The 15412-nt window shown below is 38.0% G+C and overlaps 1 protein-coding gene and 1 non-coding gene across 7 annotated transcripts in view; both read left to right on the plus strand.

Annotated features, from left to right (window-relative positions):
- The window catches only part of ENOX2 (ecto-NOX disulfide-thiol exchanger 2), a 320597-nt gene that overhangs the window by 19414 nt on the left and 285771 nt on the right, over positions 1 to 15412 (plus strand). The window lies entirely within an intron of this gene.
- LOC128780035 (U6 spliceosomal RNA) lies at positions 14098 to 14204 on the plus strand. Its single transcript, XR_008426035.1, has one exon. It is a non-coding gene; the product is annotated as a U6 spliceosomal RNA (small nuclear RNA).

The raw sequence follows: 15412 nt of genomic DNA on the forward strand, positions 1-15412 counted from the left end.
TCTCATTAGGTTAAATAGGGGGAAAAAACCATTCTGCCCCACTGAAGAAGGGAATGCTGTTTAAAACTGCATTATGACTTCAGTAGATGAGCCCAGATAATTGCATAGCTTATACTAGTTCTCTAGTAAAACATCTTTTAAAACCTCTTCAGGTAACATTCTTAAAGCAGTCACTCTTAGATCTGAATTTACTAGAGACTATCCCCATGCACTGGGGAAATGTCTAGTTGCTTACACCATAGACAACTCTTCAGCTTTTGACAATGAATATTTGAGAATGTTGCCAAGCAAATGAGCCAGAGCTGGAGCAACTATTGTTGTGACCTGTTTATGAGACTTTTAGAAAGCTGGTGGTGGATATTGTCTCAGGTTCTGTGTAATTAGAAGTTATCCTTATCTAAAAATATATCTTTATACTTTAATATATCTCAAAGCTATTCTTGCATTATTCCCTTCTAGCAAAAAAGAGAGGAGGATGATATAAAGCCCTCTTGTCATTCTTTAAATGTAAATGGAAATTGACACTTGAAAAAAATTAGGAGAGAACTTTGGGGAACGGGTCAGCATTAGAGCCGGGAGAACTGGGAGAATTAGGGGCATGTGTTTGGAAGCTGCACATGAAACTTGATTTCAGGTGGCAAGTTTCCTGTGCATTTGGAAGTCCTGATTAACACCCCTCATTCTATTCCTCTTTCTGGGAAAAAACACTAAATATAAATGAAAAGACAGCTTATGGGGACTTTTAAAGAAATTGACATTTTCTGATTGGTAAAGGAAAAAGTCACTGCAAAATCATTTTTCCTCCTGTGTTGTTTGAGGCTGAGATAAATTAGAGGGAGTAGAGTTCTGGTTGTTCAGGGGAGCTGAAGTTGGTTATCTGATGATTTTTTCCTGTAGTACACCTATGAGTGTGTTTTAGGAGAGTGAAAGGCAGGTCTTAGAGAGGTGGGTATAAGGGCTAGTATGCACCAACCAGAGGTGTGCTGGAGTCGCCTTATTCTAGATTATTGAAGGGGATCACTAAGAATATTTACAAATTAAAAAAATTATCAGTCTGTCTTTTTTCCTAAAAGGGTTAAGATGCTCAGTATGAGAATAGTTAAGGCATGCGGTCTATGCAGGACAACATAGTGCAGATGCCCCGTGGGCTGCTACACCATACTAACTGCCACCCCTTATATAGCACTGAGTCCGTCAAGGGTTGGCAGACATGGCATGATCAAATGTGTGTCCCTACCCACACGTACACATGATAATAGTAGCTGACATTTACTGAGTGCCTACTGTGTGCCAGGCCATGTTATAAATACCTTATCTGTACGGACTCATCAAGCTTCACAGCACCCCTTGGAGGTAAGTGGCATTTCCATTTTAAGGGTAAAAAAAAAACTGTGACACATAGTTTAAGTAGCCCGTCTACCAAGTCACACAAATACTAAGTAGCAGAATCAGAACTTAATCATAGGAAGTTTGTCTCTAGAACCTATGTCCTTAACCCCTATCTAATATGTTGTGTATCTTTAAGGGCACTTCACTGAAGAAGCTGTTCGCACACTCATGTACCTCCTGAGGCAGGTATTCCATTGTCCATGCCTTGAAAAGACATGGGCAGTGCAGAGTTCTCTCCTCACCAGACTGAAAATTCTGAGCCATCCATTCCGAGTGCCTGGGACAAGACCATGAATGGCTCGGAATGCCATTTTGAAAAAAAAAATTTTTTTTTCAGAAGGTATTTGAGGAGAGTAGTGGTGTGTTAAGATCTGCATTTAGAAAGAACACTCTAACAGCTAGGCATAAAATAGAGTGGACAGAGAGTAGATACAGGGAAGATGTACTGTGATTTGGTCACTTGATTGCATGAAAGAAAAACTGCACTCTCGTTGGCAATGTTTGTTCTTGCAAAAAGCTAAGAATTGAGAGAGAAGCAATTGAATATGAAAGATATTTTTTAAGGCTGACAATCTGAAGAAAAAGCAGGGGTAGCGGCAGTGTTTAGATGCTGCTGGAGATGCAGGCATCCACCACGTCTCTGGCAATAGAGAGTACCAGTAATGAGGGTCAGAGAGAAAGTAGAATTTTCAAGCAGTCTGGTAACTTTGAGCTGGTCTAGAGTGGCTGCTGAATAGGTTTTACAGAGTGGTGTATAGTGGGAGATGTGTCACCAGATACACCCCATATTGTCAAGCTCTTGTGCTTTTCTTCATGCTGCTCTCTACATTTTAATGGCCACTTTTCCACATCTCCAACAAACCTAGAGCTACTCAACATTTAAGGTCCAGCTCAAATGACACTTGCTACTTTATTATAATACTTATTTTTGACCTGTCTTCCTCCACTAGACTGAGTTCCTTCAAATGAAAAACTTTATTTTACTAGTGTCTTAACACTTAGCCTAGTTTCTTTTAACATACTCAGCACTTACATGCAATCGTCAGGTCTTCAAAAACTGTATCATTAAAGAATGTTTCTCCTCTCCCCTTATGCTAGCTCAAGACTCAAAGCTGTTCCCAGAGTCTGAGCATTCCAGAAACTGACTAGCTAGCTAGCTTCTGCCCTGCGTAGATACTCTGAAATATTCTGTCCAAAGATTTGTTTTGTTTCTAGTGTAACTGTCTTCTTGCTTTTTTTTCTATATTCATCCTTGGTTAGATTACTATACCTTGGAAGCCCTCTCTTTTGCCTTTGTAGAACACTTTACACTTTTGTAGAGAGACAAGAGCTTGCCTATAGACACATGTTAATACTTATCCATACAATGAAGTGAATCAGAATGCGTAAATTGATCATTGTGATTTTAAAAATTTTTTAAATTTATTTCTTTTTAGAGAGAGGGGAAGAGAAGGAGAAAGAGAGGGAGAGAAACATCAATGTGTGGTTGCCTCTCGAGCACCCCCTTCTGGAGAGCTGGCCCACAACCCAGGCATGTGCCCTGACTGGGAATCAAACCAGCGACCCTTTGGTTCACAGGCCACAGCTCAGTCCAGTGAGCCACCCCAGCCATGGCTGATCATTGGAGTTTTTTGATGCATAATCACAGCATTTCTCAAAATGTGGTTTAGGGACTCTCCGTGTCAGGATGACCTAGGAAATATGTTTAAAATGCAGATTCCTGGATCCCCATCCCAGACCTACTGAATCACTCTCTGCCTTATCTGCATTTAGCAAACTCCCCAGATGATTATTCTCTACAACTGACCTTCGAAAATCATGGTCCAAAGTTAAAATTAAAATGTTTAATCTTAATCTGTATTGTCTATGGCTATGAATAATTACATTGTGGAAAAACTATTATTAAAATGATTTGAATTTTTTATATGAAACTTAAAGTCTTGGTCTCCTGGTGTCAAATCTCATGCTGTAAAAATAGAACTTTCTGTGATGATGAGATATTCTATGTCTTCATTGTCCAGCATAGTGCCACTAGCCGCATGTTGCTCTTGTGCACTGAAATGTGGCTACTGCAGCTGAGGAACTGAATTTTAAATTTTATTTGAGTTTAATTAAATTGAGATGAAATTCATTACATGTGGTTATTGGATGCAGTATTGGAAGTGCAGGTCCGGAAAGCTTGGCTGTCCAGAGGGATGATTTTCTTAGGGGTCTACAAGGCCACAGTGACCATTGTATCTATAGGAAATAAAACAAGAACCTTGTTTACTTTGACATATAGAACATTGCATTCCTTATTTTGAATAATTTAAATTTTAAAAATGGCCTAAAGTGAGTTATTCTCAGAAGTATTTTAACAAATAATGATCTCAATTAAATTTAAATGAGACCTATGCTCTGCATTTCTCATCGGTACTGTTTTTCCAATCATATTCGCTTGCTATTGAGAGCGGACTGTTAAGCCTTGATTTCTGATCTAGGGATAAGAAAGCTGAGTTAATCAGAAGAAAGAGCTTCTAGCTCCGATGTTTAGTTCATAGACATTTTGATGCATTTTAGCTCTCATAGACCCTTTAACTATTCTCTTTTGGATTGATCAGTAACTTAACCACTCATTACTCACTACTTTTCAGCTTTTATTTCTTTCTCTGACAAATCTTTCTTGAATTAGTAATTAACCCCTTTGTGGATGATTTTATTATTTAAAATAGCAGTAATGCTGCCCTGGCTGGTGTGGCTCGGTGGATTGAGCACCGGCCTGCAAATCAAAGGGTGCCTGGTTTGATTCCCAGTTAGGGCACATGCCTGGGTTGTGGGCCAGCTCTCCAGTAGGGGCTGCTCAAGAGGCAACCACACATTGATGTTTCTCTCCTTTCCTCTCTCCCTTTTCCTCTCTAAAAATAAATAAATAAAATTGTAAAAAAAAAAAAAAAAAGAACCCAGTGTTAAAGTCTATAGTACTGGAAAAAGCACATAGGTAGAATAATGTACTTGACTATTGCTATCTGTAGAAACTATATGACAAATAATTACACCTGCTTGGCCTGCCCTCCATTGGCCTAGATCTCAGTTGTTTGTACTCTTTTCAGTTGCTAAAATATTTAGCATTCCCTGACATTCTCTTTTCTCCCTTCACATTCTCCCTTCATTTTCTTTGGCTCTGCTTTCTGTTTTCAATGGACAGCAAACCACCTCCCTCTTTTTTTGTACCACTCCCATCATCTATTGTTGTGTCCAACCTCCCTGAACTGCCTAGAAGAGTTCAAAACTGGTGTTTAAAGTGCCACTCAGGGCCACCCTGGAGCACTCTGCAAATAGGTTCTTTTGTTTTGAGAACTAAAGAGATAGTACCACAGCTACAGTTTCAAGAAATGTGTAAAGACAAACCCCATTTGGGTCTAAATGAAATTTTAAACTCCTTGCCTCCTCTTCCTCCAAATTACATCTACAGTTTTCAGTGACATTTTTACTTTGTTTAGGAAGCTAGACATTTCTAATTTCAATAAAAAAGCTCACTCTAATAGGGACCTTTCATAATTCAAGCCATAGTAGGGAAGAAGTAAAATATGTTTTCAGACTATGCTAAGGTCTTTATATAAGATATTTCATTTAATTCTCATTAGCACTCTCAGTAAATGTTGGCTGTCCTCCTTACTCAAGGCTGTATATACCACTAACTTGTCCAGACTCCAGTCTCCTCTCTTCCTCACACACACACTCTCTCCCTCTCTCCCTCCTTCTCTCTCCCCCCTCCCTCATCTCTCTCTGCACTCTCTGTTTTCGAGAGGAGAGACACAATTTATTGAGAGCTTACACCCCAGGGCAACCTCCTTCTCTTCCTCCTGGAGTGGGCAGGAGTGGGAGGTCACATGAGGGAATTCCACTCTTTGTCTTCCTTCTCAAGTAGGTAGACTGGAAGGTAGGTAGTCTATCCTCCTGTGTCCTGGTACTTCAGGGCTGGGTTCTACACTGTGAGAGAGAGGGGAGGGTTTCACATCACTAGCATGTTCCTTCACAAAAGTCCCAGATCAGTAGATCAGTATAAAGTGGGAGAATGTAAAGAAAATGGCCCCTGTGTTAACTGTCTTCTGAATAGGAATTGGGACATGTCCAGTGACAGCTTCTTATGAAGAGATTGTAAAGCAAGCCTCCTTTAACTTCTTTATACACGCTACTCATTGCTACTCCCGTACCATACCCTAGATGGCTAACTCTTCCTGCTAAATGTGGTTGGCATTTTCCTAAACCCTGTCCTTTGGTTTAGAGGTGGGGGGAACTGCAAAGAACTACAGCTCTAATATGCTCTCCTGGGTCAAGGAAATTTGCTCATCTTATTCAGTGGAAGTTGTACAACCTGTATCCACCCAAACTTGTGATTAGGAGCATAAAGAATATGAAATAATTGTGACAATCTATGTTAATAAAATGACAATAATCTGCAAGTAAGTTAGACTATTCTGAAGAAGTTTTTGAGTGACATTTTTCTTAGTTATAAATATCACACAAATAGATCAACAACAAAAGCATATTTGATTCATGCTTTTAAAAGTCTATAGATGATAGGAGATGGTAAACTATATTGAGAGTATGCAATATGATAAGGCATTTAAAAAGTCAATATACTTTTGAGTAACTGACATGGATATGTACAAGTAACTTCTTAGAAAAAAGTAGTGGAGTCCCTTTTTAATTGGTAATAAGACTGTGCCCAAGTTTGCATTCTCTGGAATTGAGATACTTGAAATGGAAAAGAGCAGTCGAAATGCGTAAGGGATCTAGGGAGAGTGGTTTATGAGGGTGGGATACGAAGTAAATACAATAAATACAGCTTGAGTAGTTCTGAATATTGGCACTGTGGCTATTTTGAGTGGTGTGAGCAATAAAGAGCACAATCTGGCAGAAAAAGGGATAAGCACAGGCAGAAATACGACCATTGGAGAAATAAGCCCGGGATCCCAGTAGTATCTTTCTCCCTCCCAAGGAGCATTCCCTACTCATGGACCTTGTGAGGCTTTTAACAAGAAATGAAAGAAAAGGGCCGAGAAGAAACGGTCTGAAAGAATTGAAGTGACAAGGGCATAATTACTTATCAAATATTTACAGCTATTTAAAATAAAAATAACCCCCTCCAGCATCAAACACTCCAGAACATTTCCTTTGCTGGCTTCACATCAAGACCAGATAAAGCACAAGCTGTGGAGAACCTCACTCTAACATGGAATATGATCTAAGGCAATGCCCTTCTTGAAACTTCTCCATGGGGATTTATTACTGGAAGTAACAGAAAGGCTATGTTAGAACATTAGTACACAGTTCCAAGGCATGAACCCTGAGGTCGAGATTTATAGTAGGCTCTGGTGTACTAGCTGGACAATGAGTACAATTTCATTGCAGATGTTTTCCATTTGGGATTTTTGATACAGGGTTTTTGGGTTTGCCTAAGGTGGCAGTGAGCCAGGGTAAGTCAGTCAGCACTATTTAGCTGGCACCTACTATATGTGTTGCCTGTACTTGACCAGTTTAAGGAGGGAGGTACTTGATTTGAAGCTGTTTAGCCACTTCTGATCCCATGTCACCATTGGTAAGCTGCCCGTCCCAAGATATTAAGCTGCCCCTTGCTTTTGTGAAACAGGTGATGGATAAGCAGCTTTTCTCATTGTATCTGAACTTCTCTTTTTCAGCATAGAATCATTCCCAGTAGTTCTAAAATGTAAAGCGGTGTGGAGGACTGCTACCCTCTGATGTTTTTAAATCTAGAGCATAATGGACCACCTGACAAATTATTCTACTTTATGATCCCAAGTTAAAGTTACTGTCAGAGAGAAAAGCATTGCAGAATGGAGTGCCAGTTTCTTATGGCATTTGTGGACTTAGGCCAAAATATTTGAAACCTTCAGCTGAAAGGTTCATTCTGAAGCATTGGAAGCAACTTGTAAAAATCAGCAGCCTGCATATTCCATATCTTATGAAAGGACAGAGGAGGGTGGAAAGAGAGACAAGACAAAGTCTATAATGATTTATATTCATTAACTTAATTGTTGTCAGTATTAAGTACAATGTAGGATTCTGTTCTTAATAATATTTATGAAGGGCTACCTTTAAAGCTATAGACTACAAAAAAAAAAGAGTAATAGAAAAGATAAGCCCATTGCTAGATGATTGAGTCAAAGATAGAATAAATATTAGAAATGGCCTAAAACACAGCATGAACTTTCATTTATTTCATTGGAAATCACTACTGGGACTTGTGAATCTAGTGGGAATATGTAAGTATTCATTTATTCCTGGCTAATGAATGAGAAAATTGTTTACAATGAAAGATTGTAATATATGCATTTTAATAGAATCTTACGGTTATAAGAAACCTTGAAGTCTATCCAGTCACATCTCCCCCCTCTACCACATACATATACAGTCTGTTATGTAAAACCATCTACTCCGTCCTCAAGTGGTCATCCATGTCATGCTTGAATATTTTCAATAATTTTGCACTTTTCACTGTGGGGTAGACATTTGATCTTTGAACAGTTCCAGTTATTGAATATTTGCATAAATAAGCCCAAATCTCTCTCTATTCAGTCTCCACCCATTGCTCCTACGCTTACACATAGTACCATTTACAAAAACTATAACATGAATTGAGCCCTGTGGAGTTACACGGGGTGGCAGTTCTGATTTTGTTTACCCCTTGGGATTTATACCAGGCAACCTCTTCCCATTTCGACATCATAACCCCTCAAATGGTAGAAAACAATCATCATATGCTTCCCTAGAGACCAATTTTTTAATTAACAGCTCTATCAGGGTATGATTTACATACCATACAATTTAACAATTTTAAGTATATATTTTAATGATCTTTAGTATATTCAGTGTTATGCAACCATCATCAAGAATCCAATTTTATAACATTTTCATTACCCCCAAAAGAAATAAACCCTGATCCCTTTAGACATTATCTCCCAAAATCCCCAGAGCTAGGCAATCGTTAATCAACTGTCTCTATAGATTTGCCTATTCTGTATATTTCATATGAATGGGATCATGAAAAATACATCCTTTTGCACTTGTCCTCTTAGCATGTTTTCAACGTTCACACATGTTGTAGCATGTATCAGTATTTCATTCCTTTTTGTGACTGCATACTTTGTCATCGTATTGCTATGCCACATTTTCTTCACCTATTCATGAGTTGATGGACATTTGGGTTGTTTCCATTCTTTGGCTATTGTCAGTAATGCTGCTGTAAGCATTCGTGTACAAGTTTTTGTGTGAGCATATGCGTTCATTACTCTTGGGTATATTAGGAGTGTATATTTGGGTCATATGGTAACTCTATGTATAACTTTTTGAAGAGCCTCAAAATTGTTTCCAAAGTGGTCACACAATTTTACAATTCCATCAGCAATGAGTAAGGTTCACAGTTTCTCCCATTAGCTTGTCAACACTTATTGTTTCTTTTTAAAAGCTATTCTAATAGGTGTGAAGTGCTCTCTCATGGTTTTGCAAATACTTTATACCACTCTCTAGGCTGTCTTTTTACTTTCATCATTTGCAGCACACACATTTTCTAATTTAGATGAAGCCAATTTATTTTTTCTTTTGTCACTCACATCACATATATAAGAAACCATTGCCTAACTCAAGGTCACAAAGACTTAGTCCTATGTGTTTCTCTAAGACTTTTAAATTTTCAGCCTGAATGTATAACTCTGTAATCCATTTTTAGTTAATTGTTGTGTATGATGTGAGGTTGGGATTCAACTTTATTCTTCTGCATGTGGATATCCAGTTATCCCAGGACCATTTGTTGAAAAGATTGTTCTTTCTCCATTGCATGATTCTGGCACCTTTGTCAATAATCAATTCATAACAAATATGGGAGCTGATTTTAGGATACTCAATTCTGTTCCATTGCTCTATATACATGCCCTTTATGCCAGTACCACAGTGTCTTGATTACTGTAGCTTTGTAGTAATTTTTGAAGTTGGAAAGTGGGAGTTTTCCAACTTTGTTCTCTTTCAAGATTGTTTTGGTTATTCTGGGTCTCTTATATTTCCGTATGAATTTTAAAATCAGTGTGTCAGTTTCTTTAAAAAAAAAAAAAAAAGCCAGCTTGGGTTTCGAAAGCAACTGCATTGACTGTGTAGAGTTACTGATTTTTCAAAGGCACAAACCTCACTCAGAATGGGGCCCCCATGAGCGGTGGCTCTGTATCCTGTTTCCACATACCCTTTCTCACCAGTATTACCACTTCAGAATTAAGGCCTATGTATTTTTTACAAGTATCTTTCTATTTCTGAAGTAGCCAGAATCCCTATGGTACGAGTATGTAATATAAGACAACCGAAATGAAGTGCCCAGTTTATTGACCAACACACCTCTTACATTTGATTAGGATTATTCTTATTTAAGTGAAAAAGCCAAGAAACAAAGTTGAAGGAAAAAAATTACCTAAGTCACAGATGGTTTCCTTTCATTCAGTCCCATCCTGGAGTGTGTGTGTGTGTGTGTGTGTGTGTGTGTGTGTGAGGGTTTATGTGTGTGCTGAGGAGCTGTGTATGTGTGTCTCTGCACATGTTTCTGTTTGAATCCTGTGCACAGATGTGTGCATGTGTATGCTGTTTTTGTGTTTTCTGTTTTGTGTTTGCTTTTGAATCCTATAAATGATGCCCTTTCATAATGGAATAGTGTTACAAATAAGCTTTGTGGCATTTCCACCTTTTAGCTGAGCTTATTAAGATTTCAGAGTTATGCATGAATCTGGCCATCCCACCTGAACAGGATATGTAAAATGTGTCGTTTATTTCTCTGCCTTCCTTCTTTTACTTCATTCTCTTGCTTGACTTGACATTAGTTTCTGCATTCGCTTCTTGGTTCTTAAGGTGTAGATCCAGATGGTCTCCGTAGTTTGACCTACCTGTGTGCACTGCTCTACCTGCCTGTGCTGCCAACCTTGCAATGCTGGTTTATTGGACTTTGGCCTTTCTTGCCTCATTGTACTACCAAAGAGTCGTTCTATAGAGACCTTTTGATTCCCTTACACCCTGTGACTCAGATGGTGCAAAAAGTGCCAGGTCATCTGTTTCCTAGTTACAGATGGAACAGTGTTTACCATTCTAGACCATGATAGCCACTTCTTATGGAGAAGAGAACCCAATCTTTAAGACTAAAGTGAATTCTATCAGGATTTTAACTAGAAAGCTGCTTGGGTATATTTCCTCTAGCTTTTAAAAAGAAATTCTCTCTGCCTTCCTTCCTTCTTTTCCTTTCTTCATTTCTCCCATTAGTATGATGATCTGGCATGCAGAAGTACATTGGGATTGAAGGTAGGTAATAGTTAGTAAGAATTAAGTCTAGGCTGATGTTGAAATCAAGTAGAGAGGGGATAAGCCACCCAGGGGAAATATAAAAATATCAGAGGTTGGGGAGACATAGTTTGAAAAAGATTTCTTGGAGATTCCTATATGATCTTCAGTAGGTATTATATCAGCCTGGCTGAGAATCACTGAGATAAATAAATATGACTACTATATCATCCATGAGCATTTTTTATCAACCTAAAATGACTGCTTATATTTTAATAAATGCTTTGCCTTACCAAACCAAAGCAAACAAAACAAAAACTAATGTTGAAGAAAATAGAAACTTATTTAGAACAATTTTACAGTGACTTCCAATATTTGCAATTTGTTATATATAAGAGCCTAATGAGGTAAAGAAGTTCTTGTAAATACGGAGAAAAGGTATATACTATCCACAGTGATCCTGCATAGCTTGAGCTCCAGCAGATTATGTTGGAAAGGGAAGGTACTCTATGAAATGGACAAAGAGAAGAAAAGTGCTTGGGGCAGGGGGTGGGGAGGGAGGTTTCTCCTAGCTTCAAAATACCTTTTCCACATAATTGTACTTATTCAAGATTCTGTATTGGTTGATGATATCCTCTTTTAAGATACAGATATATCATGGAAACGTTAAGCTTCAATCATTTTAGCACTAATTACTATAATCAGATATTCAGATCAATTCCTATCTGAAGTTTCTGTTCCCCAGTAGCTTACAAAAGAAGGTATAAGGAAGGTGTGTGCATCTCCTTATCTCTTCCTTTACCTGTTTGATGGTATTTGGGAGGGACTTTCAAAACACTTCTGTGGTAAAGAGCTTAAGTGTTGGGATAGGATTAAGGTGCAAGATATAGATTAATTTGATTCTTAGTTTGTCCTCCTCCTTTACCTTTCTAAATCCTATCCAGTTTACCCCAAACTCAAATTCCACACATCACAGAAAGCACCCCCTCTTCTGCCAGCCTATATTGATTTTCCCCTTCTCTGAACTGCAATACTGTGGCCTGTACCATCCAATTCAATGTTTGATTGGGTATTGTGTCTCCCCTTATTCTTTAGTGAATTTGTATGTGCTAAACTTGTTCTCCTTACACAAAACTGGTGATGTATGGGCACTGGAAATGGCTAGTGGAAGGAAATGATTATAAGTTCTGGAAGGCAAGGACTGTGCCTTTCTTATTCCGTACTTTATTATTCTTCATGGCATATAGGATAGTATATTTGAATCTAGGGAAAATCACGTATGACTACTGTTCTAATGAAGATTGTATTCTATACTATTATCTACCTTAAAACATACAACATTTGCAAGTAGATGTTATGAGGGATACACTTCCAGAAATGGCTTTAGTCACTCTGCCTACGCTTTGCTCATGACACTGGCAATTCCTGATTACACAGGCCTTGATTCTGGCTTCTCAAAAATGAATAGTGAGAGCACTTAGAAATGCCATTCAGTAGCTTCGTGAAATAGGACAGGAGCATTGGCGAAAATATAGTAGCTCTCGTTTCCGAGATTTTCAAAGTGTTAACCAATCTTATTGTGGTGTTCATTTCATAATGTGTACATATTTGAAATCACCACATTATACAGTGTAAACTTGTACAACTTTGTATGTCAATTTTATCTCAATAAAACTGGGGAAAAATCTATGCCTGATCATCTTAGTTTCTTCTTTGTTAAAGTTGTCTCTGTAGAACATAGAGGAAAAAATAGCTATTAAGACAAAACTGTTTATTGTTTTTTTGGACATAGACTCAAGACGGCAAAGAGATTGCCCTTCTAGAAGGATAGAATGGTTTTTAATTCTTCTTAGCAGTTGCTAGAACAGTGAAACATAGTAGCCATTGGCAGAGTGTGTGTTAAAGGGATTAATATATTTAATAATTTCCCCCTGTATTTCCTTACCTTTGTACTTCTTCCTTGTAACAACATCAGGTAGAATACAGTGCTGACAATTGCTGCTCTTTCCCCCATTTGAAGTTTAAATTTATGAATGCTGTATAATAAAATGGTGATTTTTATTCTGTCCTGGTGGGAAAAAGGGATTTGCTGATGTGTAAAATGAGACAAAGATAAATAACAAACAGATGTTCTCACAAAATGTTCATTAAATTCCTGCCTAGTGGAAGAAGATGCTAGATTACATGTGTTCAAACTCTAAATGTGTTAGAGAATAAGGAGCTTTTATACCTTAATGCTCAATTTAGAAAAGACGATATAGCTTCCCCTGTAAAAATTATAGTAATCAGTGACTTACATTCTCTTCCTCATTTCAGAGTGGCTTTCCATGACTGTTTTTAAACTTTTCTTATTGATTTTGACGGGTCCAATGATCTAAAAAGATATCACTTTATTGAGGGATAATGAAATGGGTATAAGACTCCTGGATTGTAGGGCCCCAGATAGGAGTTATCCAATATGTAGAAGTTACAACTTTTGCTTGAATCACATAAAGGACTATCTGTGAGTGGGGACAAATCACATAAAGGACAAAGTGGGGGGTTGTGATAAGGATTACAGGAGCAGGAGATTGGGAAGGGGGAGCAGCAACAAAACTACCCTCACTTTGTTCCTCCCACTCTTCCATAAAAAGTAGAAATTACAGTGTTTTACTTATAGCAAAAACTACCTGCTACTGGTAAGCCACTGTTCTACTGTGCTAAGTGCTAGGCAGATGTTTATTTCTGGTAAGTTGTATTGTGTAGTTTTTATTTCAAACATGGGAAGGAATACCTTGCTTTACTTTTGGAATGGATTAGCCGGAGAAGGTAGCTCAAATACCTGATATTTGATCGAAATCTTGAAAGATGCTAGAAGTTTGTTAGAAAACAGAAACCATTACAGTAAGAGTGAATACAGATGTAAAGATACAGAATCCTGAAACAATATGAGATTTTAGATGAACTCCAAATGGTTTAATTTAGCTTTGTGCTTCAGTTTCCTCATATGTAAAATGGAGTCGATGATACCTATCTTAATGGTTGTGAAGACTAATGAGATAATATATGTAATTTGGAATAGTGCTTGGCATATAAGAAAGGATTTATAAGCCTTAGTTCTATAGCTAAGAATAGAAAAGTACAGAAAAGCTAAATTGAAGTAATATGTGGAGGATGGCAAATTATAGATTGATGTTGTGCTAAGGAATGTGTACTTTTTTTTCTTATAGCAAGTTGAGAACTATTATGGAATTTTAATCTAAGGTATCAAATAAGTGACCAGATTTGCATTTTAGATCACTTTCTCTGCCTTCTGAAAAACAAATCTACATGGGGCCAGGAAGGGAAGTATTTGGGGAAATTTGAGTCAGAGGGATCAGTTATAAGGCTATTGCAGTAGTCTATGAAAGAGATGATGGGGTACTCACTTTGGCAGGACATATACTAAAATTGGAGTGATACAGAGAAAGTTAGCATGGCCCCTGCACAAGGATGACACGCAAATTCGTGAAGTGTTCCATATTTTTTTCAATGCAATCCCTATTAAAATACCAATGACATATTTCACAGATATAGAACAAACATTTCAAAAATTTATATGGAACCATAAATGACCCTGAATAGCCACGGCAATTTTGAGAAAGAAGAACAAAGTAGGAGGGGTCACCATACCTGATGTCAAACTATATTACAAGGTCACTGTCATCAAAACAGTCTGGTACTGGCATAAGAACAGACATTCAATTCAGTATGTCCAGAGTATCCAGTATCCAGAGGGGAGGTGGGGGGATAATGGGGGGGGGAAGGGGAAGGGTCATCAAGGAACATGTATAAAGGACACATGGGGAAAGCCAAAGGGGGTAGGATCGAGGGTGGGAGGTGGGGTGTCTGGTGGGGGGATAATGGAGACAACTGTACTTGAACAACAATGTATATATTTTTTAAAGATGAGATGGTGGGGATCTAAATTAGAAAAATAGCAGTGGAAATGGAAAGACAGGTGCAAAATCAAGAGATAATTCAGAGTTATCAAGTATCACAGACTGGCAACTAACAAATGTGATTTGTGTGTCCCACACACTGTTTGAATATGAATGCCTCTTAGATGGAACATGCATTCTCTAGTTTGACTTAGGCTTCACCACTCCCTATCGATGTTGTCAAAGTACCACAAATTAGTGTTATTTGGCTGACCCTTTATTGGTAAGGGAATTAAAGATGACCACTAGGTTTTTAGTTTGTGCGACTAGAGAACAAAGGTGCTAACAGCCTAGATCAAGAATTTAGGAGTATAAATGAATTTGCAAAGAAAGGTGAATTATGTTTTCAGTATATAAAGTTGGAGGTATTTACAGGATATTAATCAGAAATATAGATCTTTTTGTCAGGATACAACTCTGCATTACAGATACAGGTTTGGGGAAATCATTAGTACATAGGCGATAGCTGAAACTGTTAAGTAAATGGTAGAGAGTATATTTAGAATGCTGAAAGAAGAGGACTCAACAAGAGTCCAGTGGAGTGACCAGAGGTAATGCTAAAGTAGGAAAGAGTTTCAGACATAGTGTCAGTCTCAAAGTGTAGAACCAAGTTTAGAACCTCTTTGAGTGCTTCCCAACATATTGTTCATGGACCACTTGGGATCCCCAAGACTCTCTCAGGGAGTCTGAGAAATCAAAACTATAGCCACAGACTTCTGGTCAAGATGGAGTCATAGGTAAACATGGCTCACCTC

This window comes from Desmodus rotundus, chromosome X (genome assembly GCF_022682495.2).
Source record: "Desmodus rotundus isolate HL8 chromosome X, HLdesRot8A.1, whole genome shotgun sequence".
NCBI lineage: Eukaryota > Metazoa > Chordata > Mammalia > Chiroptera > Phyllostomidae > Desmodus > Desmodus rotundus.